Source organism: Bombina bombina, chromosome 7, assembly GCF_027579735.1.
Source record: "Bombina bombina isolate aBomBom1 chromosome 7, aBomBom1.pri, whole genome shotgun sequence".
NCBI classification, from domain to species: domain Eukaryota; kingdom Metazoa; phylum Chordata; class Amphibia; order Anura; family Bombinatoridae; genus Bombina; species Bombina bombina.
Window position 1 is genome coordinate 210,932,831 of NC_069505.1, and position 21,776 is coordinate 210,954,606.

The window sequence follows — 21,776 nt, forward strand, 5'->3', positions numbered from 1 at the left end:
GAATACAGCAATATATAGAGAATACAGCAATATCTAAAGATCACAGCAATATATAGAGAATACAGCAATACATAGAGGATACAGCAATATCTAAAGAACACAGCAATATATAGAGAATACAGCAATACATAGAGAATACAGCAATATCTAAAGAATACAGCAATACATAGAGAATACAGCAATATAGAGAGAATACAGCAATATCTAAAGAATACAGCAATATATAGAGAATACAGCAATATATAGAGAATACAGCAATACATAGAGAATACAACAATACATAGAGAATACAGCAATACATAGAGAATACAGCAATATATAGAGAATACAGCAATACATAGAGAATACAGCAATATCTAAAGAATACAGCAATACATAGAGAATACAGCAATATCTAAAGAATACAGCAATACATAGAGAATACAGCAATATAGAGAGAATACAGCAATATCTAAAGAATACAGCAATATATAGAGAATACAGCAATATATAGAGAATACAGCAATACATAGAGAATACAACAATACATAGAGAATACAGTAATATCTAAAGAAAACAGCAATACATAGAGAATACAGCAATACATAGAGAATACAGCAATACATAGAGAATACAGCAATATCTAAAGAAAACAGCAATACATAGAGAATACAGCAATATATAGAGAATACAGCAATATATAGAGAATACAGCAATACATAGAGAATACAGCAATATATAGAGAATACAGAAATATCTAAGAATACAGCAATATATAGAGAATATAGCAATACATAGAGAATACAGCAATATCTAAAGAATACAGCAATACATAGAGAATACAGCAATATCTAAAGAATACAGCAATACATAGAGAATACAGCAATACATACGGCTAGATTTAGAGTTTTGTCGGTAACGACCCGCGTAGCTAACGCACCTTTGAAATAACTCTGGTATTGAGAGTCCATATAATGTCAGCGTTAGGCTCCAAAAAAGGAGAGTAGAGCATATTTAACGCAAATGCAACTCTCGATACCAGAGTTGCTTACGGACGCGGCCAGCCTCAAAAACGTGCTCGTGCACAATTCCCCCATAGGAAACAATGGGGCTGTTTGAGCTGAAAAAAAACCTAACACCTGCAAAAAAGCCGCGTTCAGCTCTTAACGCAGCCCCATTGTTTGCTATGCGTAAACACCTAACACTCTAACATGTACCCCGAGTCTAAACACCCCTAACCTTACACTTATTAACCCCTAATCTGCCGCCCCCGCTATCGCTGACACCTGCATATTATTATTAACCCCTAATCTGCCGCTCCGTAAACCGCCGCTACTTACATTATCCCTATGTACCCCTAATCTGCTATTATTATAAAGTTATTAACCCCTAATCCGCCTCACTAACCCTATCATAAATAGTATTAACCCCTAATCTGCCCTCCCTAACATCGCCGACACCTAACTTCAATTATTAACCCCTAATCTGCCGACTGGAGCTCACCGCTATTCTAATAAATGTATTAACTCCTAAAGCTAAGTCTAACCCTAACACTAACACCCCCCTAAATTAAATATAATTTTAATCTAACGAAATTAATTAACTCTTCTTAAATAAATTATTCCTATTTAAAGCTAAATACTTACCTGTAAAATAAATCCTAATATAGCTACAACATAAATTATAATTATATTATAGCTATTTTAGGATTAATATTTATTTTACAGGTAACTTTGTATTTATTTTAACCAGGTACAATAGCTATTAAATAGTTAAGAACTATTTAATAGCTAAAATAGTTAAAATAATTACAAATTTACCTGTAAAATAAATCCTAACCTAAGTTACAATTAAACCTAACACTACACTATCAATAAATAAATTAAATACAATTCCTACAAATAAATACAATGAAATAAACTAACTAAAGTACAAAAAATAAAAAAGAACTAAGTTACAAAAAATAAAAAAATATTTACAAACATTAGAAATATATTACAACAATTTTAAACTAATTACACCTACTCTAAGCCCCCTAATAAAATAACAAAGCCCCCCAAAATAAAAAAATGCCCTACCCTATTCTAAATTACTAAAGTTCAAAGCTCTTTTACCTTACCAGCCCTGAACAGGGCCCTTTGCGGGGCATGCCCCAAGAAGTTCAGCTCTTTTGCCTGTAAAAAAAAAACATACAATACCCCCCCAACATTACAACCCACCACCCACATACCCCTAATCCAACCCAAACCCCCCTTAAATAAACCTAACACTAAGTCCCTGAAGATCTCCCTACCTTGAGTCGTCTTCACCCAGCCGAGCCAAATTCTTCATCCAAGCGGAGCAAGAAGAGGTCCTCCATCCGGTAGAAGTCTTCATCCAAGCGGGGCAGAAGAGGTCTTCCATCCGATTGAAGTCTTCCTCCAAGCGGGATCTTCTATCGTCATCCATCCGGAGCGGAGCGGCAGGATCCTGAAGACCTCCGACGCGGAACATCCATCCTGGCCGATGACTGAACGACGAATGATGGTTCCTTTAAATGACGTCATCCAAGATGGCGTCCCTCGAATTCCGATTGGCTGATAGGATTCTATCAGCCAATCGGAATTAAGGTAGGAATATTCTGATTGGCTGATGGAATCAGCCAATCAGAATCAAGTTCAATCCGATTGGCTGATCCAATCAGCCAATCGGATTGAACTTGATTCTGATTGGCTGATTCCATCAGCCAATCAGAATATTCCTACCTTAATTCCGATTGGCTGATAGAATCCTATCAGCCAATCGGAATTCGAGGGATGCCATCTTGGATGACGTCATTTAAAGGAACCGTCATTCGACTAGTAGGCGTCGGGAGAAGAGGATGTTCCGCGTCGGATGGAAGATGATGGCTCCCGAAGAAAGAAGATTGAAGATGCCGTTGATAGAAGACTTCATCCGGATCATGGACCTCTTCAGCTCCCGCTTGAATGAAGACTTCAGCCGGATCATGGACCTCTTCAGCTCCCGCTTGGATGATGACTTCAGCCGGATCATGGACCTCTTCAGCCCCCCACTTGGGCTTGGATCAGGACATCGGAGGAGCTCTTCTGGATCGATCGGTGAACCTGGTATGGTGAAGATAAGGTAGGAAGATCTTCACGGGGCTTAGTGTTAGGTTTATTTAAGGGGGGTTTGGGTTAGATTAGGGGTATGTGGGTGGTGGGTTGTAATGTTGGGGGGGGTATTGTATGGTTTTTTTTACAGGCAAAAGAGCTGAACTTCTTAGGGCATGCCCCGCAAAGGGCCCTGTTCAGGGCTGGTAAGGTAAAAGAGCTTTGAACTTTAGTAATCTAGAATAGGGTAGGGCATTTTTTTATTTTGGGGGGCTTTGTTATTTTATTAGGGGGCTTAGAGTAGGTGTAATTAGTTTAAAATTGTTGTAATATTTTTCTAATGTTTGTAAATATTTTTTTATTTTTTGTAACTTAGTTCTTTTTTATTTTTCTACTTTAGTTAGTTTATTTAATTGTATTTATTTGTAGGTATTGTATTTAATTAATTTATTGATAGTGTAGTGTTAGGTTTAATTGTAGATAATTGTAGGTATTTTATTTAATTAATTTATTGATAGTGTAGTGTTAGGTTTAATTGTAACTTAGGTTAGGATTTATTTTACAGGTAATTTTGTAATTATTTTAACTATTTTAGCTATTAAATAGTTCTTAACTATTTAATAGCTATTGTACCTGGTTAAAATAAATACAAAGTTACCTGTAAAATAAATATTAATCCTAAAATAGCTATAATATAAATATAATTTATATTGTAGCTATATTAGGGTTTATTTTACAGGTAAGTATTTAGCTTTAAATAGGAATAATTTATTTAATAAGAGTTAATTAATTTCGTAAAATTATATTTAATTTAGGGGGGTGTTAGTGTTAGGGTTAGACTTAGCTTTAGGGGTTAATACATTTATTAGAATAGCGGTGAGCTCCAGTCGGCAGATTAGGGGTTAATAATTGAAGTTAGGTGTCGGCGATGTTAGGGAGGGCAGGTTAGGGGTTAATAAATATAATATAGGGGTCGGCGGTGTTAGGGGCAGCAGATTAGGGGTACATAGCTATAATGTAGGTGGCGGCTCTTTGCGGTCGGCAGATTAGGGGTTAATTATTGTAGGTAGGTGGTGGCGATGTTGTGGGGGGCAGGTTAGGGGTTAATAAATATAATATAGGGGTCGGCGATGTTAGGGCAGCAGATTAGGGGTACATAGCTATAATGTAGCTGGCGGCGGCGTGCGGACGGCAGATTAGGGGTTAATAAGTGTAGGTAGCTGGCGGCGACGTTGTGGGGGGCAGATTAGGGGTTAATAAATATAATATAGGGGTCGGCGGTGTTAGGGGGAGCAGATTAGGGGTACATAAGGATAACGTAGGTGGTGGTCGGCAGATTAGGGGTTAAAAAAATTTAATCGAGTTGCGGCGATGTGGGGGGACCTCGGTTTAGGGGTACATAGGTAGTTTATGGGTGTTAGTGTACTTTAGGGCACAGTAGTTAAGAGCTTTATGAACCGGCGTTAGCCCAGAAAGCTCTTAACTACTGACTTTTTCTGCGGCTGGAGTTTTGTCGTTAGATTTCTAACGCTCACTTCAGACACGACTCTAAATACCGGAGTTAGAAAAATCCCATTGAAAAGATAGGATACGCAATTGACGTAAGGGGATCTGCGGTATGGAAAAGTAGCGGCTGAAAAGTGAGCGTTAGACCCTTTTTTTAATGACTCCAAATACCGGAGGTAGCCTAAAACCAGCGTTTTCACGGCTACCGCCAAACTCCAAATCTAGAATTGTTGTAGCTCACAGCGCTCTAAAAAATAGACCTATGGCTCCTGTTTCGGGTGGGTCCCCAAATACCCACAGATAGATATGGCAAAAGAAGGGTTAGAGAAAAGGAGCGCCAAAAAAAGGCAAGGCCTCGGGAGTGGGTGTATATAGATTAACTGTATGTCGGCGCTTATCCTTATTAGGACACTATTAGGGTGCAGATGGCCCCACAGATTGCTAAAGATTAGTACAATGTTGTATATCAGTAATACAGTTTGTAAATAAAATATAACACAATTTATTACATTTAAAAATGACACAATCAATTACAATCCCGATATGATGGGTCTTCCCGGGGGGTTGATGAGTGTCTTGTGAATTTTAGGGAGGTAATAAAAGACAGGGGTGATGGGATGTTTGACACTTATATATCTGTATTCTTTTATGTTAAGAATTCCATTATTATATGCCTCATCCAATATGTTGTCTAATTCATCCTTATATCCTCCCATTGGATTGTTTCTCAAGACCTCATAGGTCTCTTTATCCGATAGGATCCTTTTACATTCGGTATTGTAGTCATCTCTATTTAGGACTACGATGCCGCCGCCCTTATCCGCGGGCTTGATCACCAAGTCTTTGTTTTTCTCTAGTGCTCTGATGGTTTGTATTTGACTTTTGGACAGATTATGTTTGTGCTTGTTTAGTTGGTTTTGGCTGATATTCCTCAGAGCGCTGCATACTATGGTCTCAAATGCTTCTATAGCAGTACCCTTACTTTGTGTAGGGTAAAAAGATGACCTTGGCTTAAGGTCAGAATGTTGGTACTGGTCTGTGACCAAATGCATGCTGGAGCTGGATCCAAACGCTCTTATGTTATGTTCGAGAGGAGATTTCATGAAATGTCGTTTTAACGTCAGTTTTCTTATAAACTGCTTGACATTGACGAATGTGTCAAATTTGTTAAGACTCTTCGAGGGGGCGAAGGAGAGACCATAACTTAGGATCGAGTTTTCTTTGTCCATTAGGGTGGTGGTACTGAGATTATAGATCCCTTTGGTGGTTTCCTTCTTCTCTGGAGTCTTTGTCTGTTTTTTTCCACTAGTTTGTGCACATACTAGTTATTTTTTATCACATTTTTTGATCACGTATCTATTATCTGGTTTTATATTATTATTTAGTTTATATTCTTCACCACACCTCCGATCACACAGTTTTTGGTACACCTACAATGTGATAAGATTGTGGAATTTAAATATTTATAATTAAATATTTATAACTAAGGATATTGATGTGTTTTCATTCATAAACACGTCCTTTAGTCATTCACCTTGAGCCATCCCATAGTGAGGACTAGATTTAACCTGATATATTTTATAACATTTTTAGGATTTTAGGATATATAAACACACATACACATTTTATGCTTTTATGTTACATGGATCCATGCGTAGTGGTATAACCCACTTTTGTTTTATATGTAATTGATTGTGTCATTTTTAAATGTAATAAATTGTGTTATATTTTATTTACAAACTGTATTACTGATATACAACATTGTACTAATCTTTAGCAATCTGTGGGGCCATCTGCACCCTAATAGTGTCCTAATAAGGATAAGCGCCGACATACAGTTAATCTATATACACCCACTCCCGAGGCCTTGCCTTTTTTTGGCGCTCCTTTTCTCTAACCCTTCTTTTGCCAAACTCCAAATCTAGGCCATAGAGAATACAGCAATATCTAAAGAATACAGCAATACATAGAGAATACAGCAATATCTAAAGAATACAGCAATGCATAGAGAATGCAGTAATATCTAAAGAATACAGCAATACATAGAGAATACAGCAATATCTAAAGAATACAGCAATACATAGAGAATACAGCAATATCTAAAGAATACGGCAATACATAGAGAATACAGCAATATCTAAAGAATACAGCAATACATAGAGAATACAGCAATATCTAAACAGGGTGCAAAACTAACGCCAAAAAAGTTGCGTTATTTCACCCTCCATAATGCTGCCATTACGAGTTACTGAAAAGCCTCCTTGTGAGTGCGATATGATGGTGTTAAGCAACACCTGAAGTGCAGAATGAAAATTCTCCATAAAGCAACCCCATTGATGTCTATGGGGAAAAAAAGTAAAACTAACATCCTAACATAAACCCCAAGTCTAAACACCTCTAATCTGCTGCCCCCAACATCGTTGACACCTAAATAAAGTTATTAACCCCTAATCTGCCGCTCCCGACATCGCGGACACTAATAAAAGTTATTAACCCCTATTCTGCCGCTCCCCGACATCGCCTCCACTACAATAAAGTTATTAACCCCTAAAAATCTGGCCTCCCACATCGCCGCCACTAAATAAACCTATTAACCCCTAAACCGCCAACCCCCCACATAGCAAAACACTAAATTAAACTATTAACCCCTAAACCTAACACCCCCTAACTTGAAATTAAAATTACAATATAACGATATTTAAATAAATAAAAACGTATCTGTGAAATAAAAATAACCCTAACATTAAACTATAAATTAACCTAACCTTACTATTCTAATAAAATATACTACCAATTAAAAAATCTAAATTTCAAATTTAAAAAAACCTAATGCTACGAGAAAAATTAAAAAATCTAAAATTACAAAAAATAATTAACGAAATTATCAAAAATAAAAACAATTACATCTAATCTAATAGCCCTATAAAAATAAAAAAAAGCCCCCCTAAATAAAAACACCCCCTTACCTACAATAAACTACCAATAGCACTTAAATGGGCCTTTTGTAGGGCATTGCCCTAAGTTAAACAACTCTTTTTCCTTTAAAAATTAAAAAGTCCCCCCAACAGTAAAACCCACCACCCAACCAACACCCTAAAATAAAAAAACCTCACTCTAAAAAAAACCTAAGCTACCCATTACCCGAAAAGAGGTATTTGTATGGGCTTTGCCCTTAAAAGGGCATTCAGCTCTTTTTCATTGTGGTCAAAAGGGAATTTAGCTCTTTTTCAAAAGCCCAAACCCTAATCTGAAAAAAAAACACCCCAAAAAATAAAAAAATACCTAACACTAACCCCAGAATATCTACTCATGGTTGCTGAAGTCCAGACATCCAGGCGGCGAGAAGACTTCATCCAGGCGGCGTCATCTTCATCCATCGCGGGGGCGTCTTCTATCTTCATCCTGGCAACGCAAAGCGGAGCTGCGAAGACATCCAGCGCGGAGCGTTCTCTTCATACGGTCCCCGCTGTACACTGATACATTGAAGCTTCAATGTAAGGTAGCTGTTTCAAAAGGGTGTACCTTGCATTGCTATTGGCTGATTTGATTCTTCTAATTCAAATCAGACAATATGATGAGCGCTTCTAAAATTCTATTGGCTGTTCAAAACAGCAAATAGGATGAGAGCTTCTAATTTGAACAGCCAATAGGATTTCAGCTATAGTGGTATAGCCGTACCGCACAACTTGTAATCTAGATCATAGAGAATACAGCCATATCTACACAATACAGCAATATCTACATAATACAGCCATACCTACACAATACAGCAATATCTACACGATACAGCAATACCTACACAATACAGCAATATCTACACAATACAGCCATACCTACACAATACAGCAATATCTACACAATACAGCAATATCTACACAATACCGCAATACCTACACAATACAGCAATACCTTGTCAGGGTATTGCTGGGTGGCATTGGATAAACTACACATGTATCACATAATTTAATATTTCATTTTAGTTAATATCTACTTTGATATAAATTGATTTGGCTATAGCCACAACAGACCACCCCCCTTGCTGCTTAAGACATCTAAGAGTACATTTGTCTCAAATTGTAGGAGATAATGTCACTTCAAATAAACTTTTGATCACTGTCAGAATGTCACACTGCCCTGGCTGTTGCCAGGGACGCAATGCTTCCTCTCTGCTCGTTGCCTAAAAATCTATGAACTCCGGTTCCTCTGAGCGTGCGGCAATGACATCAAGATGGTGGGAAATCCGCTACTCCATTTTGGCACACAGGATATACATCCGTGGTCAAAACTGGGGTCAGAGCGATCCCCTCACCACCCGTGGGTACAAACCCGGGGCCTTCACGCTCCTTTCCTCACCAAAGGACGCGGGCAGAGAGTGGTGGAAGTACCAGAAAAAACAGGGTGAGAGGGGAGCAAATTGCTCCTTTCGTCACATCTGTAAACATTGTGGTGGCCCCCACCCAGGAGTCTAATGCGCCAAAAAGAAGGAATCAGGTTTCAACAAGGGAGGAGCAAGAAGTGGGCCTCTTAACAAGGGCCCTCTTAAGCCGGATAATATGATCCTGTGGTTGGCATGCAAAAAAGTGAACAGGGAGGTGGGAAGAGCAGTCACAGCATTGTCAGGTTTTATCATTAGGCACAATCGTATTACGGCTGACAAAAAAAAACTTATATCATCCTGACGGTGTTCACTTGCCAACGAAGGGCTGGATATGTTTCTTGAACATTTAAGAAGAGTTCTGTTAGCTCAAGTTTAGACAAAAACAATTTTATATATATATATATATATATATATATATATATATATATATATATATATATATATATATGTCATACAAAATCTAGAATACCTGGGGACAGAAAGTCCACAGGTAAGCCCCAAAAGTGCTGCCAGCAAGGGAATCCAGACTACTGTAATATATTGGTATTTCAGTATATTATGTAGATGAATCTAGAACTATAGCAGCGAGTCCCCACAAGAGCAGATAAGTCCCTCAAACTTATCAAATAAATAAAATTATAGGAAGACCAGGGATGGCGCTCAATCTATAAAAAAATGTATACCAGTATTTTAGGATGCTATTGTAGGTGACTATTATTTCATAGCCACATCAATGGTAATTTCAATGATAAAAGGACATATGTTAATTAAAAAGACAAATAAATATATGTACATGTCAAGCATATAAAATACATATTTAAAAAGCATGAAAAAGATATCTATACATAAAAAAAAATAGATAAATCAATACAGATTCTATCTAAATAGAAGAAATTAAGTGGGTGCAAAAAGTCCTCAGTCCAAACGTTAGTAGTAGGTGCCAGAGAGAAGGGTTCCACACCCAATCAGATGTGCACTTACTTGATGTACCCTCAATCAATATGAGGGAAGTAGATAGTATTAGTCAGGCAATCACAGAGTATGGATCAAAGTGTCGGTGGGTCACGGAATCCTCAGGTACCACTGCTTGTGACCGGTCTTTTCCCAAAAACTGTTGTATGTGTTTTATTTTTAGTGTTGCTTAAGTTAGTAAACAAAATGACGCAATAGTAGGTTTATCCATTATGACAGTGGAGGGTCCTCTAGTGGGCCTGTAAATTAAGGGATAACTGACTTGAAGTCTGGAGTTTGCTATGTGTGTGTTGGTTACTTTGTTGCAACTGGAGGGGCGGAGAGTGTGCTTACCTTGTTAGGTCTATGTTGCAGTGGTTCCAGCCTCTTTTCCTGCTTCCAGACTTCAAGAGGATTTTCCCGCCCACCCATCCCCTTGAGAAGCAGATGTTGGAGGTGTTCTGTTATATTTGCCTACTGTGTTACGTTATCCTACCTACTTAACGCGTTCGGCCAGATAGAGCACTTTCATATCTGCAATTTTAGTTTGAAATGGAGGATGATTTCAAAATATTGATCGAATGGTGATATTTGGCTGTTTGGAGTGCAGATCTCACTCAAACATAAAACATTAAAACATAAACTCAAAATATTATATATCTAATTAGCTTGTGATAATAACATTCATTCTATAACTGTATTTTTTTCAGGGTACAGATATGTTTCCATTATTTGTTGTTACATAGCCTGAAAAAAACATTTATAAAATGAATGCTATCATCACAAGTTAATACCTTACAAATATTTGGTGTTTATGATTTAATTATTTATGTTTGAGCGAGATCTGCATTCAAAACAGCAAAATATAAGGTGGTAGTAAAAATGTAAACAGAATACGATCACTATTTAAGCATCAGCCTCCTTTTGAAACAAAAATGGCAAATATGAAAGTTCTCTATCTAGATGTAGGCTTGGCCATACGTGTTACGTAAGTAGGACAACGTAACAAGGTAGGGAAATATTACAGAACAGCGGCAAGGTGTAACTGGTGCTTTATTGGTTAGGCCTATCCCCTGGCGTGAGTAAGCTTAGTTGAACTAGCTCTGTAAGCCCAGGTTTTAAAATAGACCTCCACCCTTGCTCAGCGGGTTGAATGGCACGTGGGTAAGGGTCACTCTACTGGGTTGGTGGTTATATACCCTAGCTAGGTGGTCGGGCATGGCCCTGGAACGAGCAGTGAGAATGAAGAGTGATGCCCACTAGGTGCCAGCTTAGGAATTCCCCTCCTTGACGAATTGCGGCCGAAGATCTCTAAGCAAACATCCATCTCTCTCTGCTAATGAGCGTGAGCAACACGTGCCACGCTACAGGTACCGAAAGGGACCTTGACCATCTGTCGGTAGGGGTTAGTTAGTTTTTAAGTGCCGCCAATGAATTTATAACTTTTACATCAAATGATTGAAAAAGCTGTCTAAACTATTAAATAGTTGATAAAGTTTGCATTTTAATAAACGTGACCGGTCTTTTCCCAAAAACAGTTGCATGTGTTTTATTTATAGTGTTGGTTAAGTTAGTAAACAAAATGACGCAATAGGAGGTTTATCCCTTAAAGGGACAGTCAAGTTCGAAAAAAACTTTCATGATTCAAATAGGGAATGTAATTTTTTTTTATTTGTTTTTATAGGGCATGTAATTTTAAACAACTTTCATATTTACTTTTATCACCAATTTTGCTTTGTTCTCTTGGTATTCTTAGTTGAAAGCTAAACCTAGGAGGTTCATATGCTAATTTCTTAGACCTTGAAGGCCGCCAATAATGTAAATGCATTTTGACATTTTTTTTCCACTAGAGGGCATTAGTTCATTTGTTTCATATAGATAACATTGAGCTCATGCACATGAATTTACCGTGGAGTGAGCACTGATTGGATAAAATGCAAATCTGTCAAAAGAACTGAAATAAGGGCGCTGTATGCAGAGGCTTAGATACAAGGTAAATACAGAGGTAAAACATATATTAGTATAACTGTGTTGGTTATGCAAAACTGCGGAATGGGTAATTAAGGGATTATCTATTTTTAAAACAACAAAAATTCTGGTGTTGACTGTCCCTTTAAGAATACAGCAATATCTATACAATACAGCAATACATAGGGAATACAGCAATACCTACACAATACAGCAATACATACACAATACAGCAATATCTACATAATACAGCGATATCTGCACAATACACCAATACATACACAACACAGCAATACATACACAATACAGCAATACCTACACAATACAGCAATACCTACACAATACAGCAATGCCTACGCAATACAGCAATACCTACACAATACAGCAATATCTACACAATACAGCAATACCTACACAATACACCAATACCTACACAATACAGCAATACCTACACAGTACAGCAATATCTACACAATACAGCAATACCTACACAGTACAGCAATATCTACACAATTTTTTTTTTTATAGGGGAACTTGGTTAATATTAACCCTGTCATGGGATCACAGTACACTATAAGGGTTGTTAGATGCCTATCAAAACGGGGCAAAATAAAGAACAGATATGAATATCTAATTATCTGCTAAATGTTTACAATGCTTAGGAAGGATAAAACTCTACAAATTGGGGGCATAGTAGTTAATAAGACCCAGATGAAACGATATGTTCTAAATCCCTGATGTACTTAAATGTTATAGTGTCTCTCAAATAAACAAAGTATTTAACATAATACATGTTATTCAGATAAGCTCTTGTGAAAAAAATGTACAAAAGAGTGTATAAACTAAGTCTCTAGCTACAGTAGTTGGTGGACTACCAAAGATGGGTATGGAATGAAAGTATAATAACGTTCCTATGACTGATAACCTAACAAGGAATTATTACCAAAAATGTATAAGGTCAAACTTGGAGTTGAGGCCCTCTGGTATCCTGGTCCGTAATCTGAATATCCAAAAGGCCTCTCTCTCCCCTAATTTCCTTGACCTATTGTCTCCCGATTTACTGGGTTGGACCCTCTCAATCAAATTCCATTTTAGGCTCCTCACATCTTTATCATGAAATCTTGAAAAGTGGTTGATGATGAGTGGTATAGTGAGGGTACCTTCCCTAATGTCCGCTAAATGTTCTTTTATTCTAACCCGTGCTTCCCTTGTGGAAAGACCCACATATTGGAGTCCACGCAGGGTACAAGAAATTAAAAAAATGTAAGTTGAGCGACAATTTAGGCAGAATTTAATCTGGAATTTTCCCCCTGTAACTAAAGAACTGAATTCACTGCCTAATTGTGCCTTTGCACAGGCCACACATGTCAAGTGGTTGCAGCGGTACATTCCATAAAGTCTTAGCCAGGAGGAGTTATCTTCTATGTTTTTTCTCAGTCTGGTGGGAGCCACTAGATTACCCACCGTTCTTCTCCTCCTATATGCACATTTAATGCCCCCCTCCACTACTTTTTTAAGGGCATCGTCTGCTGCAATTAGAGGGTAGTTTTTCCTGACTATGTCACAGATCTGTGTATTCTGTTGAGAGTACTCTGTGATGAATACCACCTTTTCACTGGTATTGGTTTCCCTGTTGGTCATTAAGTTTTTAGACTTAGCCAATAGTTTCTTTCTATCCAGTGTTTTAACTATTCCTCTGGCTTTCTGAATGGAAGTTAACTGGTACCCTCTCTCCTCCAGCCTCTCAGGTCATCAGCTTGCTTTTCATACTCAGCCTCATTTGTACAATTCCTTTTGAGACGTATGAACTTACCTTTTGCAACCCCTTGGAAAACCCTTTTCGGGTGACAACTGGAGGCATGAAGGAGATAGTTACCTGAAATTGGTTTTCAATAAACCTCTGACTCTATGGTTTGTTCAGGGGTGCCTTTGAGTGTTAAGTCCAAGAAATGTATTTTTGATTTTTGTGACTCAGAAGTAAAACTTATGCCAACTTCATTGGCATTCAAGTATTCTACAAATCTGTTCAATGCTTCATCCGTGCCCTTCCAAATAAAGAGCAGGTCATCGATAAAATGTTTGTACCAGAGGATGTCCTGTCTATAGGGGTTTCCTACCCCATAGACGTGGGACAGCTCCCACCAATACCGCATAGGAGGGGGCAAATTTAGCCCCCATAGTTGTCCCACGCCTCTGGATGTAAAACTCACTATTGAAATCAAAATAATTGTGAGTAAGGAGAAACTTGGTGATTCCAATCACATACTCCACAAATAGCCCATCACTGGCATACTTCCTGTCCAGGAAGAATCTCACCGCTTCCAGGCCCTTGTTGTGGGGTATTGTGGAGTATAGGGAGCGGACATCCACCGTAAGCCACTGGTACTCTTGTTTCTAAGTCATGTCTGATAACAAGTTCAAGACATGTTTGGTATCCAAGAGATGACTCCACAGGTCCCTTACCAGGGGCTGGAGTAGAGCATTCAGCCATTCGGACAGATGTTCTTAGAGGGATCCAATTCCACTGACTATTGGCCTCCCTTGTATGTTTAACAAAGATTTGTGGACTTTGGGTAGATAACTGAATGTTGGAATAGTTGGATTTTGCACTAATAAGTATGACTTAGTATCTTGATCTATAACACCTAATTCTACCCCATCATCAACAAGGGAGGCCAATTATCGCTGGAATTTTCTTGTTGGATCACTGTTGAGAGGGGTCCATTTCCCAGTCTCAGGAACTAGAACCCTGTGGGTCATCTAGGGAACTTTTTGAGAATACACACCTAGATTTCCAAGAGCATTGTGATATACAAGTTTTGGAATCTCTCCAAGGTGACAGTTCACCACAGGGGGCAGAAAAACTGTGGGCTCCGACCCTAAAGCCCATATCCCGCTTCTACCCAATTAAAAGCAGAGGTGCTACCTTGGAGAAATTCCAAAATAGGGTAGAAGGAGATCTGAGAAAACTCTACTACACCACTGAGCGGGGGAAAGGTCAGAATCTCAATAAAGCACAGAAAAAAACCCTGAACAGCCTTAAATCCAATAATGATTTGGTAATAAGGGCTGCGGATAAGGGTGGAGCTGTGGTGGTGTTTGATAAAGTGGATTTTATCTTAGAAGCACACCGTCAGTTTCGGAATGAAGAAGATTAAACACCTCTCAACAGTGATCCAACAAGAAAATTCCAGCGACAATTGGCCTCCCTTGTTGATGATGGGGTAGAATTAGGTGTTATAGATCAAGATACTAAGTCATACTTATTAGTGGAAAATCCAACTATTCCAACATTCAATCATCTACCCAAAGTCCACAAATCTTTGTTAAACATACAAGGGAGGCCAATAGTCAGTGGTATTGGATCCCTCTTGGAACATCAGTCCGAATGGCTGGATGCTCTACTCCAGCCCCTGGTGGGGGACCTGTGGAGTCATCTCTTGGATACCAAACATGTCTTGAACTTGTTATCAGACATGACTTAGAAACAAGAGTACCAGTGGCTTACGGTGGATGTCCGCTCCCTATACTCCACAATACCCCACAATAAGGGCCTGGAAGCAGTGAGATTCTTCCTGGACAGGAAGTATGCCAGTGATGGGCTATTTGTGGAGTATGTGATTGGAATCACCAAGTTTCTCCTTACTCACAATTATTTTGAGTTCAATGGTGAGTTTTACCTCCAGAGACGTGGGACAGCTATGGGGGCTAAATTTGTCCCCTCCTATGCCAACCTGTTTATGGGTTGGTGGGAGCTGTCCCACATCTATGGGGTAGGAAACCCCTATAGACAGGACATCCTCTGGTAAAAACGTTTTATCGATGACCTGCTCTTCATTTGGAAGGGCACAGATTAAGCATTGAACAGATTTGTAGAATACTTGAATGCCAATGAAGTTGGCATAAGTTTTACTTCTGAGTCACAAAAATCAAAAATACATTTCTTGGACTTAACACTCAAAGGCACCCCTGAACAAACCATACAGGGAGTGCAGAATTATTAGGCAAGTTGTATTTTTGAGGATTAATTTTATTATTGAACAACAACCATGTTCTCAATGAACCCAAAAAACTCATTAATATCAAAGCTGAATAGTTTTGGAAGTAGTTTTTAGTTTGTTTTTAGTTATAGCTATTTTAGGGGGATATCTGTGTGTGCAGGTGACTATTACTGTGCATAATTATTAGGCAATTTAACAAAAAACAAATATATACCCATTTCAATTATTTATTTTTACCAGTGAAACCAATATAACATCTCAACATTCACAAATATACATTTCTGACATTCAAAAACAAAACAAAAACAAATCAGTGACCAATATAGCCACCTTTCTTTGCAAGGACACTCAAAAGCCTGCCATCCATGGATTCTGTCAGTGTTTTGATCTGTTCACCATCAACATTGCGTGCAGCAGCAACCACAGCCTACCAGACACTGTTCAGAGAGGTGTACTGTTTTCCCTCCTTGTAAATCTCACATTTGATGATGGACCACAGGTTCTCAATGGGGTTCAGATCAGGTGAACAAGGAGGCCATGTCATTAGATTTTCTTATTTTATACCCTTTCTTGCCAGCCACGCTGTGGAGTACTTGGACGCGTGTGATGGAGCATTGTCCTGCATGAAAATCATGTTTTTCTTGAAGGATGCAGACTTCTTCCTGTACCACTGCTTGAAGAAGGTGTCTTCCAGAAACTGGCAGTAGGACTGGGAGTTGAGCTTGACTCCATCCTCAACCCGTAAAGGCCCCACAAGCTCATCTTTGATGATACCAGCCCAAACCAGTACTCCACTTCCCCCTTGCTGGCATCTGAGTCGGACTGGAGCTCTCTGCCCTTTACCAATCCAGCCACGGGCCCATCCATCTGGCCCATCAAGACTCACTCTCATTTCATCAGTCCATAAAACCTTAGAAAAATCAGTCTTGAGATATTTCTTGGCCCAGTCTTGACGTTTCAGCTTGTGTGTCTTGTTCAGTGGTGGTCGTCTTTCAGCCTTTCTTACCTTGGCCATGTCTCTGAGTATTGCACACCTTGTGCTTTTGGGCACTCCAGTGATGTTGCAGCTCTGAAATATGGCCAAACTGGTGGCAAGTGGCATCTTGGCAGCTGCACGCTTGACTTTTCTCAGTTCATGGGCAGTTATTTTGCACCTTGGTTTTTCCACACGCTTCTTGCAACCCTGTTGACTATTTTGAATTAAACGCTTGATTGTTCGATGATCACGCTTCAGAAGCTTTGCAATTTTAAGAGTGCTGCATCCCTCTGCAAGATATCTCACTATTTTTGACTTTTCTGAGCCTGTCAAGTCCTTCTTTTGACCCATTTTGCCAAAGGAAAGGAAGTTGCGTAATAATTATGCACACCTGATATAGGGTGTTGATGTCATTAGACCACACCCCTTCTCATTACAGAGATGCACATCACCTAATATGCTTAATTGGTAGTAGGCTTTCGAGCCTATACAGCTTGGAGTAAGACAACATGCATAAAGAGGATGATGTGGTCAAAATACTAATTTGCCTAATAATTCTGCACTCCCTGCAGAGTCAGAGGTTTATCGAAAACCAATTTCAGGTAACTCTCTCCTTCATGCCTCCAGTTGCCACCCGAAAAAGGGTTTTCCAAGGGGTTGCGAAAGGTCAGTTCACACGCCTCAAAAGGAATTGTACAAATGAGGCTGAGTATGAAAAGCAAGCTGATGACCTAACTGAGAGGCTGAAGGAGAGAGGGTACCAGTTAACTTCCATTCAGAAAGCCAGAGGAATAGTTAAAACACTGGATAGAAAGAAACTATTGGCTAAGTCTAAAAACTCAATGACCAACAGGGAAACCAATACCAGTGAAAAGGTGGTATTTATCACAGAGTACTCTCAACAGTATACACAGATCTGTGACATAGTCAGGAAACACTACCATCTAATTGCAGCAGACGATGCCCTCCAAAAAGTGGTGGAGGGGGGCATTAAATGTGCATATAGGAGGGGAAGAACGCTGGGTAATCTAGGAGCTCCCATCAGACTGAGAAAACACATAGAGGATAACTCCTCCTGGCTAAGACTTAATGAAATGTACCGCTGCAACCACTTGACATGTGTGGCCTGTGCAAAGGCACAATTAGGGAGTGAATTCAGTTCTTTGGTTACAGGGGAAAAAATTCCAGATTAAATTCTGCCTAAATTGCCGCTCAACTTACATTGTTTATGTAATGTCTTGTACCCTGTGTGTACTCCAATATGTGGGTCTTTCCACAAGGGAAGCACGGGTTAGAATTAAAGAACATCTAGCGGACATTAGGGCAGGTACCCTCACTACACCACTCATCAACCACTTTTCAAGATTTCATGATAAAGATGTGAGGAGCCTAAAATGGAATTTGATTGAGAGGGTCCCACCCGGTAAATCGGGAGACAATAGGTCAAGGAAATTAGGGGAGAGAGAGGCCTTCTGGATATTCAGATTACGGACCAGGATACCAGAGGGCCTCAACTCCAAGTTTGACCTTATACATTTTTAGTAATAATACCTTGTTAGGTTATCAGTCATAGGAACGTTATTATATTTTCATTCCATACCCATCTTTGGTAGTCCACGAACTACTGTAGCTAGAGACTTAGTTTATCTGAATAACACGTATTATGTTAAATACTTTGTTTATTTGAGAGACAATATAACATTTAAGTACATCAGGGATTTAGAACATATCGTTTCATCTGGGTCTTATTAACTACTATGCCCCCAATTTTTTGAGTTTTATCCTTCCTAAGCATTGTAAACATTTAGCAGATAATTAGATATTCATATCTGTTCTTTATTTTGCCCCATTTTGATAGGCATCTAACAACCCTTATAGTGTACTGTGATCCCATGACAGGGTCAATATTAACCAAGTTCCCCCTTCCCCCCCCCCCCACCCCTCTTTCAAGGTATCAGTCACACATCACGTAGTACTGACACAGTCTACTGGGTTAGGATCTGTATAATGTAAGCCTATGGAGCATTGTTATGGTACATAGCGTTACATGATGAAGTGAATGAGCAGTTAACAGTCATGAGTATATGTACCATCTCCCCACAAGGCTCAGAGTACGTATCATTCTAAAATACAAAATATGAATGTGTCTGCTCCAGATACCGTATGTTTAAACATAGATAGAGCTACCAACAAAGGGGGAGGTACCTAGAAACGCAGCACACATACCTTGAACAATACACGAAAGGGAGGAGGAGTCCATGTACATGGGCATACTGATAGGTCTGAAGTAGTGTAGGTGTGTACCTCTTGTCCTATCAGTGCTCTTGGATCTGTTTTTAATGCAGTCAGTGTTTAACGTTTTTTACATTAGGCTTAGAGTACAGCGTTTTGCTGAAACATGTCAGCCTTTGCTATTGTTCCATATACCCTCCTAAGATGGTTTCACTAGGTTTATTTTTAACCTGTACGTTTTAATCGTATTGCCAATAAAATATTGAGTTTTAACCCTAATTCTTGTTGCGGTGCTCCTCAGTCTTTCTTTGTTTTTTACACATTTCTGGGCCAGGAGTGAGCACGCTCAAGCAGAAAGAGACCTGCAGGGGAATGGTCCACAGTCCATTTTTGTCCAGAGCTGTGGGTGAGCTGCTTAGTTTATGCGTGGGAAGGAAGAAAAGGCTTTTCGTTTTATTTCTCCAGCCAAAATGCAGATTCCAGGTGAAAAACCTCTGATAAACCCACTTTCACCTATTACCAGCAACCCGTTTGGAGGACTTAAGCAATAGTTTATAACCCATGGGAAGGAGTTATAGCTACTTTGGATTAAATGGACTGTTTATTGGGGCACAGTACGGTACTATATTAGTACATTTGTTCTGAATTTCCATATACATGAGATAACTATACAATAACCAGCATGAATTGCATTGAAGTATATTGAGACATCTGGACACAGTTTTTGTACGGTAGGGACTGTCTGCATACCCTGAATCTACTAAAGTAATAACAAACTTAAGTATGCAACTATGACCGTGAACCTGTGAGATCTATTACTCTCCTCCCCCTTCAACGTTTTTTTACAGCAATATCTACACGAGACACCAATATCTACACAATACAGCAATATCTACACAATACAACAATACCTACACAATACAGCAATATCTACCCTATACAGCAATACCTACACAATACAGCAATATCTATACAATACAGCAATACCTACATAATATAGCAATATCTACACAATACAGCAATACCTACGCAATGCTGCAATATCAACACAATACAGCAATACCTGCCCAATACAGCAATATCATTCTACACAATACAGCAATATCTACACAATACAGCAATATCTATACAATACAGCAATACTTACACAATACAGAAATACCTACACAATACAGCAATAATTAAAAAATACAGCAATACCTGCCCAATACAGCAATATCTAGAGAATACAGCAATACATACACAATACAGCAATATCTATACAATACAGCAATATCTACACAATATAGCAATACATACACAATACAGCAATATCTACACAATACAGCAATACATACACAATACAGCAATATCTACACAATACAGCAATACCTACACAATACAGCAATATCTACACAATACAGCAATACCTACACAATACAGCAATACATACACAATATAGCACTATCTACACAATACAGCAATACCTACGCAATACTGCAATATCAACACAATACAGCAATACCTATACAATACAGCAATATCTATGCAATACAACAATACTTACACAATACAGCAATATCTATGCAATACAGCAATACCTACACAATACAGCAATACCTACACAATACAGCAATATCTACACAACACTCCAATACCTACACAATACAGCAATATCTACACAATACAGCAATACCTACGCAATACAGCAATATCTACACAATACAGCAATACCTACACAATACAGCAATATCTACACAATACAGCAATACCTACACAATACAGCATTACCTACACAATACAGCATTACCTACATAATACAGCAATGCCTACACAATACAGCAATACCTACACAATACAGCAATATCTACACAATACAACAATATCTACACAATACAGCAATACCTAGAGAATACAGCAATACATACACAATATAGCAATACCTACACAATACAGCAATAGCTATACAATACAGCAATGCATACACAATACAGCAATATCTACACATTACAGCAATATCTACACAATAGAGCAATATCTTCACAATAAAGCAATACCTACACAATAAAGCAATACATACACAATACAGCAATACCTACACAATACAGCAATATCTACACAATACAGCAATACCTACACAATACAACAATACCTACACAATACAGCAATATCTACATAATACAACAATATCTACACAATAGAGCAATACCTACACAATAAAGCAATACCCACACAATACAGCAATATCTACACAATACAGCAATATCTACACAATACAGTAATATCTAAACAATATAGCAATACCTACACAATACAGCAATATCTACACAATACAGCAATACCTACTCAATATAGCAATATCTACATAATACAGCAATATCTACACAATACAGCAATACATACACAATATAGCAATACCTACACAATACAGCAATATCTACACAATACAGCAATGCCCACACAATACAGCAATGCCCACACAATACAGCAATACCTACACAATACAGCAATATCTACATATTACAGCAATATCTACACAATACAGCAATACAGCGATACCTACACAATACAGCAATACATACACAATATAGCAATACATACACAATACATCAATACCTACACAATACAGCAATACCTACACAATACAGCAATATCTACATAATACAACAATATCTACACAATACAGCAATGACTACACAATACAGCAATACATA